The 22,603-nt window shown below is 43.8% G+C and overlaps 1 protein-coding gene across 2 annotated transcripts in view; it reads left to right on the top strand.

Moving 5' to 3' along the window:
• The first annotated feature begins 3,039 nt into the window (after window positions 1–3,039).
• The window catches only part of NFE2 (nuclear factor, erythroid 2), a 119,765-nt gene continuing 100,201 nt past the window's right edge, over window positions 3,040–22,603 (top strand). For both annotated transcript variants that reach the window (XM_033939197.1, XM_033939198.1), the window contains exon 1: window positions 3,040–3,356. The gene's annotated coding sequence lies outside the window, so the exon portion shown is untranslated. The remainder of the gene's footprint in view (window positions 3,357–22,603) is intronic.

Here is a 22,603-nt window from a genome sequence, read left to right as displayed (position 1 = left end):
ATCACTAGCAGCCCAGAGACCTATATTCACCCCTAATACTATAAAAAACACTGCAAATTGCATATGCATTTTAATTGAACAAGCTAATTAGCGCCAATAATTGGTATTTTAACAATCAATTATTCATGCTAATTATAATGAAATTACAAGTTGCACACGTATATTTAGGTGCACGATATGCACCTAAATTTTACATGCAAATCCAAAACGGGGGCACGGAAATGGACAGGTCCTGGGCAGATCAGGAGCATTACTTTAACCCCCTCTTCGGTGCTGAATGGCATGTGTTGCTCCTGACGCTCACTGAGTTCCTATGAGCGTCGGGAGCAGTGCGGGCGGCTCTCTGTGCTAAAAACCGCTAGCGCGGTTTCGTAGCAAAGCAGGTAAGTTTTGTGTATAACTTAAGGTCCTCCACGCATACATTTAGGCACAGGTATTTGCACCACATTTTCATTAGTGCAAATGGTCACGCCTAAATTTAATTGTGGTTCCTGGGTGTAAGTGCTATTTTATAAACAGCGCTTACCTTTAAGCATGGGTTATAGAATAGTGCTGTTTTCAGTGCTGGTTTCTTGGCATTGCACATAGAATTCAGTCTTCAGTGTGTCAACCACCTCCTCTTGATCTAGGGGGTGCTGAAAGTTCTCAGCCCAACCACGAAGAGAATGACATGAATATGGGAAGGGAAAGGGATTGGGACTTGTATACAGTACTCCCCCGAAATTCACAGGGGTTACGTTCCAGGAACCCCCGCGAATTTTGAAAAACCGCGAATATGGTTTTTAGGCAGGGGAGACAGGAGAGGGGGCAGCTGGAGAGGCAAGAGAGGGCAGCCGGTGCACTGGTGAGTGAAGGAAATCACTCGCTGTATGCTCCGACCGCCTCTTCCTGTAGTAAAGTTGGGCCTCACCAATCAGGAGCTGCTTTGACACGCAGCTCCTGATTGGTAAGGTCTGACTTTAGTGCAGGAAGAGGCGGTTGGAGCATACAGTGAGTGATTTCCTTCACTCACCAGCGGGCTCACAATCTATCTAAGGTAGTGTGGGATTAAGTGATTTGCCCAGGGTCACAGGGAGCAGCACGGGGTTTGAACCCACAACCTCAGGGTTCAATCAATGATCTGAAACATTGCCAAAACATAGAACTTTGTTTCTGCAAATTGGCCCTTAATGAAATATGATAACACTCTTTTCAGCTACATTGGCAAAATAGCGCTCAGAATTTAGGAAGTTGGTTGGTTGGACTGAGAACATTTCAGCATCCCCTCATACATGGATAGGAATGGAATGTGTACACCAGCTCAAACATAAAATGAGCCATGCAGGGTCAAACCAAAGGGACATTGAGCCGAATATCAGGCCATAAGTGCCTGCCATGATCCCAAACGTAACTCCATTCCTTATTTATTTATTATTAGGATTTAAAAAAAAAAAAAAAAATTATATTTAGAAAATTTTTTATAAATACAAAGTACAACAGTCCAAATACAAAACACAACAAAGAAGAATGACAAGAAAAATCTACCATGTGGTTTCTTCACAGTGACTAAAAGATCCCAACAATATCAACCAAGAACCCACCCACCCACCCAAACATATTAGGATTTATTTACCGTCTTTTTGAAGGAGTTCTCTCAAGGTGGTGTACAGTAAGAATACATCAGACAATTACAGCCATAAAAAAAATTAATACGTCTGGCATAGTATGTTACATTTAAATATCACAAAAAAGAAGAGAGGAGACTCGCCTTAGTAAAAGTACCAAAATAATGAAAAAGGCAAGTGTGATGTCCAAACTGACAGTGTAGTTTTTATTACATGAAACTAAACACATCCCAACAACTTCCAGACAGTTCCCCAGGTGCCCAGTCTCGATTTCCAAGTACATCAGCAGTGCCCGTACCATAGCAGGAGCACACGCGCGCACTTCGCCGCCTCTGCATCAAAGGGGAGATAAGTCAGTGTCGTTATAAAGAAAAGTTTCAAAAGGGCCTTCAGTAACTCCTGACAAGCAGTCCTGGGTAACGCAGATTGACCTTACTTGCGGCCTGCATGTGTGGTTTCAAGTGGATATAGAGGCAGTGAGGTACACGTTTGCTACTGCTACGACCCGGGCGCTACTGATGTGCTTGGAAATCGAGACTGGAAGTGTCCCCTGTGGAAGGCATATTTGGATGCCGATACTAGGATCCTTGTTGGGGCGTGTTTGGTTTCATATAATAAAAACTACACTGTTGGTTTGGACATCAAACTTGCCTTTTTCATTATTATAGTATAATTACATTACAATGTCAATACAATGTGCGATAAAATATTTTAATAGAGTGTATGCAAAGAAGGACTATATAGATTGAAGAGAGAGAGAGAAAAAATAAGAGACTAATTGTTCACTCCCTGTGATAAATGCTGTTTTCCCCTAAATGTACAGTACATGGCTGCTAATGGCTAGTGGACTTTTTACAGGGTTCGGGGCTTTCACCACATCCTCTGGCATCAAATTCCACAACTTGTTTGTGGAATAATAAAAATTCATTCTTCAATCTGTTTTAAATGTGCTACCTATTAGTTTATAGCAGTGTCCCCTAGTCTTAGCACTATGTGGAAGGGAAAATGGCCATTTCATATTTACCTGTTCTCACCCTACTTTGTGTGTGTGTGTCAGGTTATTAGGATACCCACAATGCATATGCATGAGAGAGATTTGCATGTAAATTTATCTCATATATTTTGGATATCCTGAAAACCAAACTGGCTAGGTTTGTCCCCAGGACTGGGTCCCTGCCTTCTAGGTAGTGTAGAACTACTGGGGGTAAGGTAACTGCCTATCTTTTCTCTTCAGTACATACAGCAGGTGCTATGAGTGAAGCTGGGTTTATGGTTTACAGCCCCTGTGGTTCAAGCCACTGGAAGTCTTTGGAGTTTCCTCAAAGTGTGTTCTGTTACCAGAAGTAGAGGGCGGGAGGAGAGGATGTGGGAGGGAGAGATGAGGGAGGACCCTGAGTACTGTCCTCCACACCTCACCGTGGGTTCTGATAACACACCAGGCAGCCCTCTCTCGTTATGTAATAGTCGAGTCAGCTGCAAAAGGAGCGAAAAGAGACCTGGGGCAAAGACAGTAAGAGATGCAGAGAGACTGCAGAGCCTCGTTAGCCAACTTTCCGCCCGCTCCAGCGCAAGAGAAACGGGGAATGTGATCGGTGTTTTGTAAGATGAGGCTGAACTTTGTGAAGACGGAGGTGGTCAGTTAAAGGAGAAAACAAGCTCCCTCTTCCCCGTCTCTCTCTTGTGCACCTGTCAGTAAGAGAAAGAGGAGGGACGCCGCGATCCACGATGGTTGGCTGCTGCAGCTCCCGGCCGGTAAGCAGAGCATTAAAAAAGAACTTTTTGTTCCAGATGCCAAAGCTGACCTAAAAAGCAGAGGACATGAGACAAAGAGAGAGGGGTGGAGAATAGGCAGAAAGTAAATCACAAAGAACGAGACCGAGCAAAAGAAAGCGAATGAGAGAGAACCAGTGAGAGTGAAAAAGTGAGAGTGAAAGTGTGAGAAGAGAAGGGAAGGTTTTGTGTGAGCTGGTGATCGTTCTGAAACATTCCTCTGAGGTGTCCGAGGGTATTTTCCAGGGGCTGGAGAACATGAATGTGTGTCTTTGTGCAGATAACTACTTTACTGCCTCTTATACCACCTATGTGCTCATGTCTAAAGCCGTTGGAAAGAACCTTCCTATGTCACAGAGCCCTGGCATAAAAGAAAAAGAAAAGCATCTCCCCAATTATTATCAACAGTTTACAGGGGGATTATATTGCTTTTTTTTTATTCTGCATTGGAAGAGCTCAGTTCTGAGCACTTCAACCACCAAACTGGCTTTTTTTTTTCAGTACACTTAGTGGAAAGGACAGAGGTTTTCGGAGTTCATGTGGTTATGAGCTGAGCCGGTTCCCAGCCTGGGGTTTTGAATTTTTGCCTGCATTGGAAAGAAAAAGAGAAAGGCAAAATGGAAGGCGCCAATTAAGGAGAGCAAGAATATGGAGAAAGAATGGAAGAAAAGCCAATTTTGAGAAAGGGGGATGAGCGCAGGGCCAGAGGAATCATTAGGCAGAGTAGGCAGTCGCCTAGGGTGACAAGTTTGGAAAGAGGATAAAGATCATTGCCATCAAAATAAAGCAACAGCTCTTGACAGCCACGCACTCCTCAGAACAAGCTCTTTTCCTCAGGAAGGATGGTCAGTTTGTGAACAGCCCCTTAGGTACAGGGTTTTTGGGAATCACCATCATTTTCTGTTACATTATGGGGAAAATTCTATTCTTTTCTTTTTTTGTAATTCTTTATTTAAATGTTGCATAAATACAGACTGAACACTCAAAACTGAACAATGCGGGTTAAGCGTCAAAAAGCTGAGTACTAAGCTAGTATTCTATAAAGGCAGAGCTGGGCATGGAGTCTGTTAGAGAATACTAGTGCATGTCCGCAGCTATGTGCCAAACTGTAGGTGCACCTGTTTATGCCATGTCTATGACTGGTGTAAATGCTAGTGCCTAAAATCAGCAGTTGGACACATAAATGCAACTATTCTACAAAGCGCACGCACTGAAATTACGCCCATGCCCTTCCCATGCCCAAGGAAAACCAAAGAGGCAACCTATGATGCTCAATCTTTTTATTCATTCAAGTCCCGACATGTATGTGTTTCGGCCGAATGACCTGTCTCAGGGGGTCTTATACTCAATCCGAAGCACTTTGTTTGCAATTCTCCTCTTATAGTGAAACAGTCTAAATTTAAATGAACGAATAGTGATTCAAAAGAATGACCTTTAAAAGCCAATCTGCTGTGTGTGAGAGCGATGCCTTATTTCCACTAAACAGAAACTGAAATAAAGTGCTTCGGATTGAGCATAAGATTCCTGAGGTAGGCCATTCGGCCAAAACACGTATGTGTCGGGTCTTGAATGAATAAAAAGATTGAGCACCATAGGTCGCCTCTTTTGTTTTCCTTGTTCTACCTTGAGGGGGTAGAATCTCCTGTTTGATTGTATCTTCCCACACCCAACCCTTGGGAACATCCCTTTGCAATTATGCACTAGAACACTTACCACCCAATATTAAGCGGTATTTAGCCGACTGGGAATGGCTCTCGGCTGGCTAATCACCACTAAGCCGGCTAGCCACTGATATTCAGCGGGTATTCTGGTCAGGGGATTGACTGGTGACCAACTGTATCACAAGACTTTGCCAGTCACCGCCAATATTCATTGACCGACCAGCTAAGTTTAGCAGCCAGATAGGCCCACCACAAAAGCTGGTCTGTTTTTGGCCGCTATGCCATATCCAGCCAATTATTATCAACAGTCTATGAATATCGGCTTGGCCAGCTAAGTATTCTGTAGCTGCATTTAACCTAGAAATTCAGTGCCAGTGGCTGGATACAACTGCAGGGTAGGTCTGAATATCGGCCCCTTAGTGCCAAGTTATAGAATAGCACAAAAGTGCACTATAATGCCTAACGACTGCTTCCCTCCCATTATGGCACTTAACATCCATTAACTCCCGTTGCCACCCTAAAATTTATCCCGCTTTTATGAAGTCGCATTAGGATTTTTTATCGCCGGCTATGGCAGTAAAAGCTCCAACCCTCATAGAATTCCTATAAGCGTCGGAGCTAATACCACTGCAGCCACCAATAAAAAAGCCTAACATGCCTTCATAAAAGGGGGCCTTAGTTTTTTATTTGCATCTAATTTTAGGTGCCATTTATAGACACACACCCTCCCATATACATATGTATACTGTATAGACACACGCACAAGTTACTTTTGAAAAGTATGATGATATACAGTTGTGCATTTATGCAGGGTCTTTCTGGGGGAGGGGGCAGTGTTGAGGTGATTTTCAAACTCTCAAAAAGGGAAGCCCAGGGCTTGAAAGTTGATTGAGGGGGTACAAGGTTGACGTTCGCCTACGACACCTGATACCTTTTTACCAGACTTGGATGGGCAGAAAAAGAAAGAAAAAGGAGGAGAAGGAGCCATGATCAACAAATAAAACATAAAATAAAAGAGTTGGGGGGAGCAGGAGGGAAGGAGATCCTCATTCAGATGAAGGAGCTTGTTTAAGATGGAGTCTTATCCATTCTGTGCCTGTGGAAACAATTTTCTGAATACACTTTTGTGTCTAAACTGAGAGGGATAATCAATTCAAGCATAGAAACCAGTGCCCCAAATATTGAACAAACTCCTTGACTTTGTCCAAGGTGAAGGTCTATTGGGTTGAGTCCCCCCCCCCCCTAATAATTTTGAAAGCTTGGCAAGTGTGAATTTAATCCAGGGTGGAAACCAGCTTTAAGAATCTGATTGACTTTGAGTTAGATCTGGTATTTGGAGATGGAGGCCTGGTTCTGAAACTGGTTTAAGGGGATTCTACTGCCCTAACTTTGTCTTGGACAACTGTTGTGTTTTGCTGGACTTTGAACTCTCTCCTGGGGGGCAGAGGGCTTATCAGTGCAGTCAATAGCAGGAGCCCAGGAATAATCAACAAGATAAGCCTTTCAAATATGCATGTACTTATGCACAAATATGTATCAATGCATATATAACTACACTGACTTACATAAGAACAGCCATAATAGTCACATTAATAGTCTATCTAGCCCAGCTTCCTGTTTCCAATAGTTACCAATCCCAAGGCAAGTAGTGGCTTCCCCATGTCTGTCTCAATAGCGGACTACGGACTTTTCCTCCAGGAACTATCCAAACCTTTCTTAAACCCAGCAATGCAAATTGTTGTTACCATATCCTCTAGTAACAAGTTCTAAAGCTTAACTATTTTTTGGGTGAAAAATATGTCCTACTATTTGTTTTAAAAGTATTTCAATATAATTTTATTGAGCGTCCCCTGATTTTTGTACTTTTTGAAAGGGTGAACAATTGATTCATTCTTACCCATTCTATACCACTCAGAATTTTGTAGACCTCAATCATATCTCCACTAAATCATATCTTTTCCAAGCCTCAAACTCTAGTCTTTCCTCATACGAGACAGGTTCCATCATTTTTTTATCATCTTTGTTGCTCTTCTTTGAACCTTTTCTAATTCCACTATGGGGCTTATTTTCAAAAAAAAAGATAGACATCCAAAAAACAGCTTAAACCGGAACTTGGACATCTTACTAGTCAAAACATCCAAGTGGGCATTTTTGAAACTGACTTTCTAGATGTCTTTCTGGTTATTTTGTCTCCAGTGCGTCTAAATCTTAAAGGGAGGCATGTTAAAAGGTGTGTTTGGGTGGGCTTAGCACTTGGACAATTTACAGTAATAAATGTTTTACAAAATGTCCAAGGTACAATAAATAAGGGCCAAAAAGGTACCCAAACTGACCAGATGACTACTGGAGGGATAAAAACATGGCTCCCACACACACTTTCCCAGTGGTCACTGACCCCCTTCCACCCCCTAAATATCTGCATGAAACAATACATATCTGTCTCTATGACAGCTGCAGATACTATGGACAGTCCTAGTAGAGCTTCAAGCAGGTCTCTGGAATAGAGAAGGGCACCCATGCCAATATGCCACCCTAACTAGAATACTTGTGGTTTTACTGACTGCACTGATGATATTATGCAAAATACAAAATATCTCAAATGTGTTCTCCTATATCTCTTTCCATTGGAATTTATAGTTCTTCCCTTTCTTCCCTTCATTTCATGTCAATGTGTATTTGCTTTTATTATTGTTTATTGTTTATTCAGATTTTTGATTAAACGCTTTATCGATACTACAAAGCGTTGTACAAGGTTTAAAATAACATTTAAACAAATTTAACAATTAAGACATATCTTTATATAAAAAATTACTAGACTGACGGCAATTACATACAGGGTAATTACGGACCTGAAGGCCCCTAAACACAAATAGGAAGGAGGGGAGAAATACAATTAATATAGAAAATGTGAGAAACATTTATGGTAAACACAAAAGGGACTGGGAAATTGAATACAGTGTACACCTGGTCATTCGTGGTCAGCGGTTCGCAGTCCCAGTCATTCACGGTATTTTTCGACTGTGACCGCTGACCAGAAGAGGACAGCTGGAGAGGCAAGAGAGAGCAGCCAGAGTACCGGCAAGTGAAGGAAATCACTCGCTGTATGCGCCGACCGCCTCTTCCTGCACTAAAGTCAGGCCTTTCCAATCAAAGCAGTGTGTCAAAGCAGCTCCTGATTGGTAAGGCCCGACTTTAGTGCAGGAAGAGGAGGTCGGAGCATACAGCGAGTGATTTCCTTCACTCGCCGGTGCTCCGGCTGCTCTCTCCTGCCTCTCCCGCTGCTCTCTCCAGTTTCCCCCATAAAAAAATGTATTCCCGGTTTTTCAAGATTCGCGGGGGTTCCTGGAATGGAATCCCCGTGAATTTCAGGGGAGTATTGTATATGTTTTTAGACTGTAAGCTGCCCAGATAGTATATCCCTTAGTGCGGGATAGCAAAATTTTAATAAACTTGAAACTTAAAAGTGTAAGCCCTGGAAAATACTACCAAATTCGATCAAATTGATAGAGAGTGCTTCATTTCAAAACTTATCTGATAACTTTGTCAAGGAGAAAATCTTCATTCAGAGAAAAATGGAACAAATTGAGAACTTCAATAGAAGGCTCAATTTAAGAATCCTGAATTTTCCTAAGGCTGTAGCAGTTACACCTTTGGACATGTTCAAAAAATACCTGATAGAGAATTTGAAGTTTTCCCCGGACTCGATTCCTCCAATTAACAGAATATATTATCTTCCCAAAAGATTGGATAAATCTACTGAACTTAACCAAGCTGAGAGACAGCAACCTATTGATTTAAATAATATAACTCAGATTTTGGAGAGCTCCCAGGAAGAAATTGAGTAATGGAGTACGTTGCTTATTTCTTTTGTCTTTGAGCAAGATTTAAAAATGCAATAATGAGGTTGTACTTTTGCTCTTCTCAAAACCTTTTCTTCGGTCAAAAACTATGGATTTTCCCAGATGTGGTTAAAACAACACAGGATCGTAGGAAAGTATTTTTGAGTATGAGGCAGGAAGTAAAAAAAACTTGGGAGCTATTTTTCTTTTAAGTTATCCTTGCAAATGTTTAATTAGATATGCTGGGACTAAATATGTTTTCTTTATTCCTGAGCAACTCCGAAGTTTTTTGGATGTTAAGAACTTAACCCATAGTTAAATGTAAACGGAATATTATGAATATTATCGATCACGTTAAGCCTTTTCTTTAATAATGTAGCTTATTACAAGATGAGATCTTCTTATCTCTTTACTTTTGTTTCTCCTAAACTTTCTCTTATTGAGGTCTAAGAAAGAGATTAAAGGTTACAATTTAAGAATGATAATACGACAAACTTCTTTAATTTAAATTTTTTTTCTTCTTTTTAATTGGTTTGGGAACTCATCTTGCTTTGAGAATATTGTACTTAACTCTATATTACTGTAACAAGTAAATGCTTGTGAATTTGTTGTGAAAATTATTTTTTTTTTAAAAAGTGTAAGCCCACCAAAACCCACCAGAAACACACTGTACAGCCATATATGTGACACCTGCAGGTATGTTTAAATATATTTATTGAGCTTATCAAGAAAATCAAATAAACAAAGAGAAACACAAACAAGCTCAAATTTTTGTACAATATTCCAGTCAAATCCCCCTTATCCCTTCACATCCTACTCCCACCCCCGGGTCCTCCTATAAGGGTTATTGCATTGGTAGACAGGTGGGTACAGTAGGTTTGGGGGTATATACCAAAGAACTAAGGCCAGTACTGGGCATACTTGCACGGTCTGCATCCATATATGGCCATTTAGTTGAGGATGGGCTGGGGAGGGATTCAACGGCTGGGATGGTTTAGATGGGCTGGAGTGAGCTTTGACAGAGACTTCAGTATTTGGAACCTAAGTACAGTACCAGCCAAAGCTTTGGGTTCTAGCCCAGAAAAAGCTAAGAAAAATAAAAATTATAATTAAATCAGTAATTTAAAGAAAGGGTATGGTTGGGCAGACTGGATGGATCATTTGGGTCTTTATCTGCTGTCATTTACTTAGAAACATAGAAAAAGGCCAAATGGCCCATCTAGTCTGCCCATCCACAGTAACCATTATTTCTTTCTCTCTCTGAGAGATCCCACATGCCTATCCCAGGCCCTCTTGAATTCAGACACAGTCTCTCTTTCCACCACCTCTTCGGGAGACTGTTCTACGTATCTACCATCCTTTCTGTAAAAAAGTATTTCCTCAGATTACTTCGGAACCTATCACTTCTTAACTTCATCCTATGCCCTCTAATTGCAAAGTTTCCGTTCAAATGAAAGAGACACATGCATATTATGTAGGTATTTAAATGACTCTATCATATCTCCCCTCTCCCGCCTTTCCTCCAAAGTATACAGATTGAGATCTTTAAGTCTGCCCCCATATGCCTTATTACAAAGACCACACACCATTTTAGTAGCCTTCCTCTGGACCGACTCCATCCTTTTTATATCTTTTTGAAGGTGTGGCCTCCAGAATTGTACACAATATTCTAAATGAGGTCTCACCAGAGTCTTATACAGAGGCATCAATACCTCCTTTCTCCTACTGGCCATACCTCTCCCTATGCAACCTGGCATCCTTATAGCTTTTGCCGTCACCTTTTCAACCTGTATGGCCACCTTAAGATCATCACATACAATCACACCTAAGTCCCACTCTTCCATCGTGCACATAAGTTCTTCACCCCCTAAACTGTACTGTTCTCTCTGGTTTTTGCAGCCCAAATGCAAGACCTTGCATTTCTTGGCATTAAATTTTAGCTGCCAAATTTCAGCCTATTCTTCAGGCTTCGCCAGGTTTTTCTTCATGTTATTCACACCATCCGACGTGTCTACTGTATTGCAGATTTTCTTATCATCTGCAAAGAGGCAAATCTTACCCGACAACCCTTCAGTAATATAATTTATAAAACTGTTAAAAAGAACAGGTCCAAGAACAGAACCGTGAGGCACACCACTGGTAACATCCCTTTCCTCAGAGTGATTAAATATTAGATATTTGTCAGAAGGAATTATAAGTGTATGAAGCTTAAGTTGGTAAAACAAAGGTAAATGAACACTGAACAATTAAGGCTGTCAGTAGATCCTGTTAAGGTTACCATATATAGGGTTACCATTCTTCTGGGTTTCCCAAGACATGTCCTCTTTTTAGAGTACTGTCCAGGTGGTTATTTAAATTTGGGAGAATTTGTGCGTTTTTGTCCAAGTTTACCCCCAAAAAAGTCACCTACAAGCCCACCCACTTTGGGCTCAGCAAAATCCAACCTCCCCCCCCCCCCAAAGTCTGTTTTGTGCTTCTCTTCCTCTCCTCCCAGCACATCCTGTCTAGACTCTCCAGACACATCCTGTCTAGACTCCCACAGTCTTGCCTTCCAAGCCTCGGATTCATTGCCTGATGTGTCAGTGATTGAGACATCCAATGCCAGCTGCTCCTGAACTCTTCTCTCTGCCGTGTCCCACTTCCTGTGATGTCATTTCCTGTTCCTGCACAGGCGGGAGGTAGCAGAGAGAAGTTCAGGAGCTGACCAGCAGCAGGTGTTTCAATCACTGACACTGATGACAATGTGTCTCTGAAGAGTGGAAGATCATAGGTTGGGGGGTACTAGTGGGAAATATTGAATCGACTGGGTAAGATATTGCTCAGATTTGAAGGGTGAGGAAGGAAGGAGAGCTGGTAGGGAGATTGGAGGAGAGGAGAGATCAGATGAGGGAGAGAGGAGAGAAAGAAGCATAAGAGAAAGAGATTGATGCTGGGAAGGGGCTCAGCAGAGAAAGATGGAGAGAGGAACAAAAAGAAATGCTGGATCTGGTATAAATGAAAGAGAAAAGAGGGTGCTGCTGAGAGCAGGGATAGCAAAGCACAGGGGTGATGGGACAAAGAGTGCAGAAGTGTTGAACGGTGAGGGAAGAGAAATGCTAGACAAGGGGGAGGAATGGAGAGGAGAGAGATGCCAAAGCATGGGGGGGATGGATAGGAAGGAGATGGAAAGAGACAGAGATGCCAGATCATGGGGGTGGGGTGGGAGGGAGAGATGAAAGAGAATTAGACTGAATATCAGACCTGGGGAGAGGAGAGGAGAGAGAGATGCCAAACCATTGGAGGGGGGAGAAGGGATGGAGAGATGGAAGGGAAGGAGACAGATGCCAGACCATGGAATGGGGTGGGATGGGAAAGGAAGGAAGGAGAAGAGAGGAGAGACATGCCAGAGGGATGGGGGACAGAGAAAGTAGAAATAAAAATGAAGAGGGGGTAAAGCTGAAATGAATTATAAAAATGGAAAGGGGCAGGCTGGATAGAAGGGGGAGAGGGTAGACAATCTATGGAAAGGGCATAAAAAGAGGACAGATGCCATATGGAAGGGAGGAGAGGGCAGACAGTGGATGGAAGGGGCAGAGAAAGAAGGCAAATGCTAAATGTAAGAGAGAGAGGGAAGATGTTAGATGGAAGGAAGAGAGTGAAGAGACGATTAGGAAAGTGGAAACCAGAGATGACAAAGGTAAAACATTTTTTTAATTTTTTTTGCTGTAGGATAATGTAGTATTGTAGCTGTTTTGATAAACATTTATATAGAGGGGGTGTTAAAAATGATTGGCCCTGGGTGTCAAATATACTAGGTATTCCTAGAGGCGTGTGCATATGGCTCAGTTTGTTGGAGGCTGGGGGGTGGGACTGGGGGGCGGGATCATATGTCCTTTTTTTTGTCTTCACAAATATGGTAACCCTAAACATATGGCTCCAGAAAATGGATTGACACATCCAGGTTTTACTTCCATCGACAGCAATAAGAACATAAGAATTGCTGCTGCTGGGTCAGACCAGTGGTCCATTGTGCCCAACAGTCCGCTCACGTGGCGGCCCCCAGGTCAAAGACCAGTGCTCTCAATGAGTCCAGCCTCACCTGCATACATACGTTCCAGTTTAGCAGGACCCTGTCCACCTTTGTCTTGAATCCCTGGAGGATATTTTCCCCTCTAACAGACTCTCAATCCATCCTCCTTCTGGATTGGTAACTCTAAATTCTAGGCCCTGGAGGAAATCTGCTTTTTCTGCTCTGTCACTCTATGTTTGTAATTAAAGGGTAATGCATGGTGAGGATGTCAAGTTGCCTAGTGTTTCTGCAGCAAGAGAATCTTTCTGCAGTCTGCTGTTGGAGCTGGAAGTTCTGGGACCTTATCATCAAAGTGCAGCAACAACCTGCCCTTCACTTCATGCTTCTCGCTAGCAGCACAGCAGGGAAAGCAAATTGAGATATTTTTTAGTGCAACAATCTGTTAGAGCAGTGTTCTTCAATGAAAGGTCTGGGGCCAAATGGCAGCCCCCGTTTCATTCTGTATTTTTATTTTTTCCTTATGTATTCACAGGAAATGTGGAGGTTTTCTTACCTTAATTAGAAACAGATAACAACTTTAGGCATTTCACAGAAGAGAACAAAGCAGATCGCCTCCTGGCTTGGAGTCGCAGGATCAACAGAGGGGCTCATCCTACAATATTACAAGTATTAAGGACCCTTTTACAAAGCCGCAGTAGCGATTCCCCCGTGGCAAATGCATCGAAGCTCATTCAGTTCCTCTGGGCTTCAGTGCATTTGCCGTGGGAGAATCGCTATTGCGGCTTTGTAAAAGGGGCCCATAGAGACCACACACAGTTTGCAGTCCAGAGCTATAAAGTTGCATATCGTTGAATAAACTTAGGGCTAGATTCACTAACCTGCCCAATCATGACCGATCCGGGCAGGTCCGATGGAATCTGCAACCAAGTATATTCTTTTTTTTTTTTTTTTAAACATATTTTTATTGAGAGTGAAAGGTCACAACTGGACTTAAGACAAATTGTACATTAGGAATAAAAAAACATCCAAATAGGCTGTACGCAGCTGAGGGGGTTGCGGTTGTTATTGTTAGTGCTTCTGCTGTTTTAATGGGGGCGATCGGAGGCATGCCTCCATCTGGCGACATGGATAGCTAGGTAGCGATCCTGATGCATGCGCAGACCATCTACTTTGCCTGTAGATGGTCTGCTGTCTGTTTTTTGGGGTTTATTTGTACTGGTTCCAACTCTCCTGCTCTCTTCCACCCTTCCCCGCAGTGCGAGACCATGGTTTTAACCTGCGGGTTTAAACCATGGGCTTATGCTGCAGGAAAGGGCAGCAGAGAGCAGGTCGCGGCAGAGAGTAGGAGAGTCGGGGGAGCCAGAAAGAGTTGGGGGTAAGCAGTACTGAGAGTGGAGCCTCACCAAAAAAATAGCAGGGCAGAGAGCAGAGAAGCCTGATCGGGGCAGAGAGCAGGGCGGCCAGAGCAGGAGAATCGGGGCAGAGAGCAGTTTTTTACACAAGCGACTGGTCCTCACCAGTCGTTTGTTCTTGATCGGCCAGTGTGTCAGGAAAAAAGTGTGGTGAATTGCATCCTTCCTGCTTTGCATGCCGATTCCCCTCATTTGCATGCACGGATCGGGATCGGATCACTTCACAGGTTAGTGAATCGGCTCGGAGGGAAATCAGGTCGCAAAGGGGTCGCAAACCAATCGGTACACGATCGGTTTACTTAGTGAATCTAGCCCTTAGAGCCAAACAATACTGGAAAATTCTAGCAGGTTCTATATCCAGCAAAATATACTCTATCCCATGGAGTAAATTCTATAAATGGCACTGGGTTAATGTGCGCTGAGCATGAACTCTATAAAGGCAGTTTCACATGGGACCACCATTATAAAATACTAATGCCATGTCAAAGACTGGTGTAAGTGCTTGCGCCTAGCTGTTGGCAGTTAGGCGTATAACTCCTAATAGTTTAATCAACTTGATAAACCACCCTTCATACAATGTCAGAGTGGCATACATCTGAAAATGTCAATAAAAATACACCTCATAAAATATCTACAAATAATAAAAGGATTTTTAAAAAAAGAGAAACAGATTCTGTATCATGCACGCGCAATTCCTAGACCCACCCCTGACCCACCCATGTCACCCTGACCCACCCCTGACCCACCTATGCCCCCAAGAAGTTGCCAAGAGAGAAAATGAGACTTCGGCTTCTAGAAAAGCGACAGGCAATAAGATCAGTCTTGTGTGCAACTGTCAACTGATGCCAATTAACACCAATTTAAGCTGATGGTTGACTGTTAAGTCCAATTAACAGATAATTGTTAAATTAAGTTTCTCACACAACTGACTTTTTATTCTATAAATTGGGCCCCCAACATTTCACACTAAGCATAAGGCTGGGCACCCAAGCTTATAGGATTAGGGGGATCATGCTGTGATGACGATATGTATGTGTGTATCTATCTATGGGCAGGATTCACCAAACCTCCAAACTGTGCACGATCCATTTCCTATTGCATGCCGGCCGACTGATTCAGGAAAGGCCTGCATGCAAATGAGGACGATCGTTAGCACGCCCCCCTACATGCCCCCTATCCACCGCCAGAGTGATCCCCGCTCATGCGCACACCCTGACAGTAGTCGCAGGAGAGACAGCCTCCTGTCACTGCTATCAGGGCTCAGCCCAGCCCAGCCCAGTTCTCTCTTGCCTGCTCCCGGACTCTCCTGCTCTCTGCCGCCGTTCCCTGCGATGTGCGCCTGTGGTTTTAAAGCGGGCCTGTACTGCGGGGAATGGCGGCAGAGAGTAGGAGAGTCCGGCAAGCAGGGAAGAGAGATCAGGCACTGGCCCGACACACCAGCCCTGCTCGACACCGGCCCTCGCCCCCTCCCTGCATGGCCCACCCAACTCAAGCACGAAAAAGTTAGGAGCAGGAGGGGTGCTTCTCCAGGCTGCTGCTTGCACCAGCCTAGGCTCTCCTCTGACATCACTTCCTGGTCATTGGACCAGGAAGTGACATCATATGGAGAGCCAAGGCCAGCACAGGAAGCAGGTTGGAGATGCTGCACACGCCGGCGAAAAGTTAAAGAAGTACAGGGGGAGGGAAGGTGCATGTGATAGGGGGAGCAGAGAAGGATCAGAGGAGTGAAGAAGAGGACATGGGCACCACCATCCCGGGTGCCTCCTACCTCCACTACGCCACTGCATGGTAATTTAATAACAGAGTATATGATGGCAGTAAAGTACTGGGAGAAGGGGATTCCTCCTTCCCCTTTGGGTTTCCAGTATAATCAGAACCAGCCATGAGCTTTTACTCACAACTACCATAACTGGAGTCTTTCCCTCTCAAATCCCATTATCCTTACCCTTTATATTTATATTGAGAAAATCCCTGCACAGGCCATCACATCTCTTACCAAACTCATAAATTCTGCCCTATTATCAGGCCTATTCTCCACTGAAATGGGACACATCGCATTGACCCCTTTACTTAAAAAAGCTGACCTAGACCCCTCCATACCATCCAACTACCGTCCAATAGCAAATATCCCTCTCCTCCCCAAACTGCTCGAGTCTATCATATCTACCCAGCTCTCTTTCTACTTAGAAAGATTCTCCATCCTCTTACCTTACCAATATGGCTTCAGACCCAACTTCTGCACTGAATCCCTATTGGCCTCTCTAATCTCTAAGGTTCAGCAACTGCATTCTCGTAACAAGTTTGCTGTCCTTCTACAAATCGACCTCTCCGCAGCTTTTGACGTTGTCCACCACGACATTCTAATTTTCCAACTCTCCGAGATAGGCATTAGCTCCATAGTTCTTGATTGGTTCTCCAAATTCTTGCGCTCCCGCTCTTACATGGTTAACATGAGCGGCACCTCATCCTCCCCCTGGACCCCGACTTGTGGTGTCCCACAAGGCTCACCCCTCTCCCCAATCCTCTTTAACATTTACATGTCCTCCCTGAAACTACTCCAACTATCCCCCCTTGAAACTCTTTACACTTACGCTGATGACATCCTCGTCCTCCTTGAGACCGACTCGAACCTCACTAACCTCTCCACGAACATATCCTCATGCATAAAGAACCTCCAATCCTGGGCATTCACAATGCATATGAAACTAAATGAGTCCAAAACAAAACTCCTTTGGCTCAGCCCAAAATTAGACCATCTACCTTCCTCCATCCCATTGTCCTCCGGCCCCCCATTACAGCTCGAGTTCTCAAGCAAAGTTCTGGGTGTCACCTTAGACTCTTCTCTATCCTTCAACGAACATCTCCAATCCCTGGTGAAGAAATGCTTCTTCAGCCTTCACATGCTAAGGAAAGTCAGACCCTATTTTCACCAAAAACACTTTGCAGTCCTAGTACAATCCATCATCCTCTCCAGATTGGATTATTGCAATTCTATCTACCTCAGCCTAACCAAGAAAAGCCTCCACAGACTTCAGCGGATTCAGAACGCCGCAGCTAAGCTTGTTTTCGCGAAAAGCAAATTTGATCACGTCTCACCACTCCTGTCTAAGCTCCATTGGCTCCCAGTAATCCCCAGGATCCACTTCAAATGTGCGTGTCTGGCCTACAAGATCCTACATGGCATCCTTCCTGCCGTTATCCCTCTATCCTGGAACTCCCCAACCCCTACTTCCTCCAGATCCTCCCAAATTTTTAAACTATCCTTCCCTTCCATAAAAGGTATTTCCCATGTAGGCAAACTTGGGTCATCCCTCCCCTTTAGAATCACTGAGATCTGGAATAACCTCACTTCCCCTCTCCGAACCTCAAGCTCCCTCCAACTCTTCCGCAAACACCTAAAAACCTGGCTATTCTCAAAACTGTAACACTTCCCCCCTCTTAGGCCTCTCACCTTCCCCCTTTACACCTAACTCTTTAATCTCTCCACTGTAGTTCCTCTCTCATCTTTCTTCCTGTAAACCGTGCCGAGCTCCGCATTCGTGGAGATGGTGCGGTATATAAACCCAAGGATTAGTTTAGTTTAGTTTATATATGTATTCCTCCCACAATCAGTTCAGCCATTCCAGTGGTGGCCTTGTTGGGATCCATGAACCACAGCTCACTCAGGAATCCGGCTAAAATTCAAAATCCTTTTTCTGGCGCTCAAGGCTTTCCGTTATGGTCTAACCAAATATCTTCATTTTCTAACTGTTCCATATATTCCTCTCCGTACGCTCTAGTCTATAAACGATCAATGGCTAGTTCTACCTTCATCCTGATATGCTCATTTAGAATCCACACGACACAGTGCTTTCTTTTCCACAGCTCCAGCATTATGGAACTCATTGCCTTTAGCCATTTCTAGTGACTCTTCCTTGAAATTTTTCAAAATTGCAGTAAAAATATAGTTATTCGAGCAAGCTTTCAGGGACTGATGAAGTGGCCTCTCGGGATCTGACTGCTGTGATTCCTGGAATCTCTGTATCAATTCCCTTTTCTCCTTTTTGTTCATCTATTGCGGGGGTAGGCAATTCCGGTCCTCGAGAGCCGGAGCCAGGTCAGGTTTTCAGGATATCCACAATAAATATGCATGAGATAGATTTGCATCTCAAGGAGACAGTGCATGCAAATTCATCTCATACATATTCATTGTGGATATCCTGAAAACCTGACCTGGCTCCGGCTCTTGCGGACCAGAATTGCCTACCCCTGATCTATTGTGTTGGTATTCATGTGTGATTAGTATGGCTGGTTCTATCCCATCAAGATTTGTAGTTCTTTTCTAGCATTTTAAATTGTAGATTGTGTGCCGCCTGGCTCTACTACCATAGTTAAAGGCAGGATAGTAAATTTGAACTAAATAAATAATATGAGGACTTGTCTGGTGAGTCAGATGAGAAGTGCTGCACATTACTATATGTAAGAATCCTTAGTTCAGTTTCTGGGTTGAAATGTATGCTTCCCTAGGTTGACTGTAGCCAAAGATGTTGGGTAAACAACACCCACAGCCACCACGTAAAGAAGTGTTGTGGTCAATGCATGGAAGCAATGCCTAGCTCAGGGGTGTCCAATATCGGTCCTCGAGGGCCGCAGTCCAGTTGGATTTTCAGGATTTCCCCAATGAATATACATGAGGTCTATTTGCATGCACTGCTTTCATTGTATGCTAATAGATCTCATGCATATTCATTGGGGAAATCCTGAAAACCCGACTGGATTGCGGCCCTCGAGGACTGACATTGGACACCCCTGGCCTAGCTGGTCAGAGTCAGGCACTTATTACCTGCCTAATACCTAGGTCAGGGGTAGGGAACTCCGGTCCTCGAGAGCCGTATTCCAGTCAGGTTTTCAGGATTTCCCCAATGAATATGCATTGAGAGCAGTGCATGCAAATAGATCTCATGCATATTCACTGGGGAAATCCTGAAAACCTGAATGGAATATGGCTCTCAAGGACCGGAGTTCCCTACCCCTGACCTAGGTGGTTGACAATTTTTTAAAAAAATTCATATTCAAATAAAACAATACATATAAATTCCTCAATAAACTACATAGCTATAATACTGTAATAGCAGCTGGCAACTCTTTTTTGTGCATCTGAAAAAGAAGGGGTAGCTCTGTTAGTCTAGTACAGCATATCGCAAACTGTGTGCCACAAGATGCCAGCAAGGAGGAGAGGCGCCGGCTGATTGCTTACAGGACATGCGGAGGAGGAGGAGGAGAGGCACGTCCTTAGGCTGTCAGCTGGCACCGGTGCCTCTCCTCCTCGCAAGAGTCTCTCCTCCTCTCCCTGCATCTTTCCTCCATCAGTAACCCCTACCGGCGTAGAAATAGCTCAGGGCCTCCGTGGTCCTCAACGTGATGACCGCGGAAGCCCTGAGCCTCTTTCTATGATTGCGTGGACATCCGCGCATTTCCAGATGCCCTCCAGCCGCGGCACTGAGTTTAAAGTGCCGCGGTGTTAAAAACTTTGTGCGACACTGGTCTAGTATAACACGGTTTTGTAAGAGGTAGGAAGGCATGGTACAATAAGTGAAATATGAATTGTTTGTACTGTCTAATGTTTTTAAGTCTGCTTTTATTGTTAAGGATGTTAAATTAGTACTCCGCCTAGAATATTAGATAGTGCGGGTAATAAATGATGGAAATAAATATTGTCTGGGAATGGTAATCACAGCTTGTTTCTCTGATACCCCTTTTTCAGCTAGCTGCCCGGGAAATTGCTGGAAAGGCCTTTGCCTTCCTGCACCATGCTCCATGGCGGGCAAACCCCAGACCACACCAGAGCCATAGTCAGGCATATTACATTCAGGCATTGGCACTACTTACCTCACACACTGATGTTCTTGTGCTTCTCAGTGGCTGACAGATCACTTAGCACAACTGCCTCATGAGTTACGGCCCCTCTGTAAAGGTACAAATTGTGAGAACACCCACTCTGTTCTTCGGTATAACCAACTGCATTTAGTGTAGACAGCAGTGCTCAGAACCATTCAGATGGTGAAAGAAGATCACAACGGGGTGAAACCCCCGAAAGGCGTCTTCAATGTTCAATCATTGCACTTCAAAATTTAAATTGGTGAAAGCTCTAATTATTGAAAATGTGAAACAATGCAAATAACTACTATGTACTCATCTTAGTGATCTGATTCTTCCAGGTTCTGACGCGTTTCGCCAGACCAGGCTTCCTCAGAGAACCCACACGTAAAGTTCTTCCAAGTTTATGTGATCTGATGTTGTTTCCTACTTGCTATGAGACGCATCAGAACCTGGAAAAATCAGATCGCTAAAATGAATGCATAGTAGTTATTTGCATTGTTTCACATTTTTAATAATTAGAGCTTTCACCAATTTAAATTTCGAAGTGCAATGATTGAACATTGAAGACGCCTTTCGGGGGTTTCACCCCGTTGTGATCTTCTTTCACCATCTGAATGGTTCTGAGCACTGCTGTCTACACTAAATGCAGTTGGTTATACCGAAGAACAGAGTGGGTGTTCTCATAATTTGTATCTATTCCACGTATCACCCATGAGGCTAGCCTTATCCCAGATTTACAGTTTTGGGTACCCTCTGTCAAGGTGGCAAAAAAGTGATCCACACTTAGGATTTTTATATCCAAACTTAAATAAAAGAGTACGAAACAAAGAAGATAAGATGACACCTTTTTTATTGGACTAACTTAGCACATTTTTATTTTCATTTTTGGAGATAATGCCTTCATTTTCAGGTCAGAAATGAGCAAAAAACTGACAATATTAGAATATATAAATAAAACATATAAGCATTCCAGTGACAGAGTCAGGGGGGAAAGGTAAGGGGAGTGAGAAATAGGGAGAGATGGGTGATCAGAAAGTGACCAACAGTATAATTGTATGGTTTATAATGTTACGACCTCTGTTGTTGATGTCAAAATATTTCATCATCTTAACATCCAGGTCCAGGACAGGCTTAACTTATGGACCAGATCAGGCTCTGGCACAGGTAAACTTCCAGGGCCATGATGTCACCATCCCATAAGTGAAGTTATCCTGTGGCTTCACTCCTCTTCCTCTTCTGACACTGCTGCCCTGTCACAGTAGAGTATGGCCAGCTGCCACAAGGGAGGAGAGCCAGCATTGGTGTCAGAGGAGGGAAATGCAGTACTTCACTCCTCCCTTCTCTGACGCTATTGCTTGACACTGACACTGGCCTATGAAGCAGCATCCTGTTGAGACTCGGTTGTAGCATCAGAGGACGGAGAATGTAATTGTCCAAGAGGCATGGCATGGACCGGGGTGCCATAATATCTTGAGCCAACCCTGCAAAGGTCCTGCATTCCTGGATTGCTTTAAAATTTGCATAGTGCTTTCCCACACCTTGGTTAGCTTTGTGTTTATTTTGATGCCTGTCAAGGGTCATGGATTTGATGTACTGCCATTCTGTGGTACAACCAAAGCAGTTTATCACATCATACTTTATGCTGAGTTTATTTTGTTGAGCAGACTGGATGGACTGTACAAGTCTTTATCTGCCATCATCTATTATGTTTCTACTGTATATATGCAGGTACTTTCTCTGTCCTTCATGGGTTCACATTCTTGGTATCTAACGCAATAGAGGGCTAAGTTGGTCCAACGCATGATCTGACTCAAAAGTAGTATATATATAATGTGACCATACGTCCCATTTTGAATGGGACGTCCCATTTTTAGATCACTTGGCCCATTGTCCCCACACACAGCCTCGGGACGCTGAAATGTCCTGTTTTCAGAAAGAGCATCCTGAAGCTGTGCGTGGAGACAACAGGACAGGTGATCGCGGAGCCCAGGATTTCTCCCTGCTTCCCCAACACTGACACAGCAACAGATCAGGTGCATGCAGCAACTGCACAAGCCTCCCACCCCCCCCCCCCCCCCGCTCCCTGCCCCCGACATCAATTCTGACGTCAGAGAGGAAGTTCCGGGCCAGCCAATCACTGCCTGGCTGGCCCGGAACTTCCTCTCCGACATCAGAATTGACGTCTGGGGGGAAGGCTTGTGCAGTTGTTGCATGCACCTGGCCTGTTGCTGTGGCGGTTGCGGCAGCAGCAGTGGCTTGGAGAAATCAGGGGGCAAGGAGAGAGAAAGACAGAAAGAAAGAAAGAAAGAGAAAGAAAGAAAGGATGCACAGTCAGAAAGAAGTGCAACCAGAGACTCATGAACTCACCAGACAACAAAAGTAGGAAAAATGATTTTATTTCAATTTAGTGATCAAAATGTGTCAGTTTTGGGATTTTATATCTGCTGTT

Source organism: Geotrypetes seraphini, chromosome 3 (assembly GCF_902459505.1).
Source record: "Geotrypetes seraphini chromosome 3, aGeoSer1.1, whole genome shotgun sequence".
Taxonomy (NCBI): domain Eukaryota; kingdom Metazoa; phylum Chordata; class Amphibia; order Gymnophiona; family Dermophiidae; genus Geotrypetes; species Geotrypetes seraphini.
The sequence above is the reverse complement of the archived record's forward strand: the minus strand, read 5'-3'. Positions and strand labels throughout refer to the sequence as shown.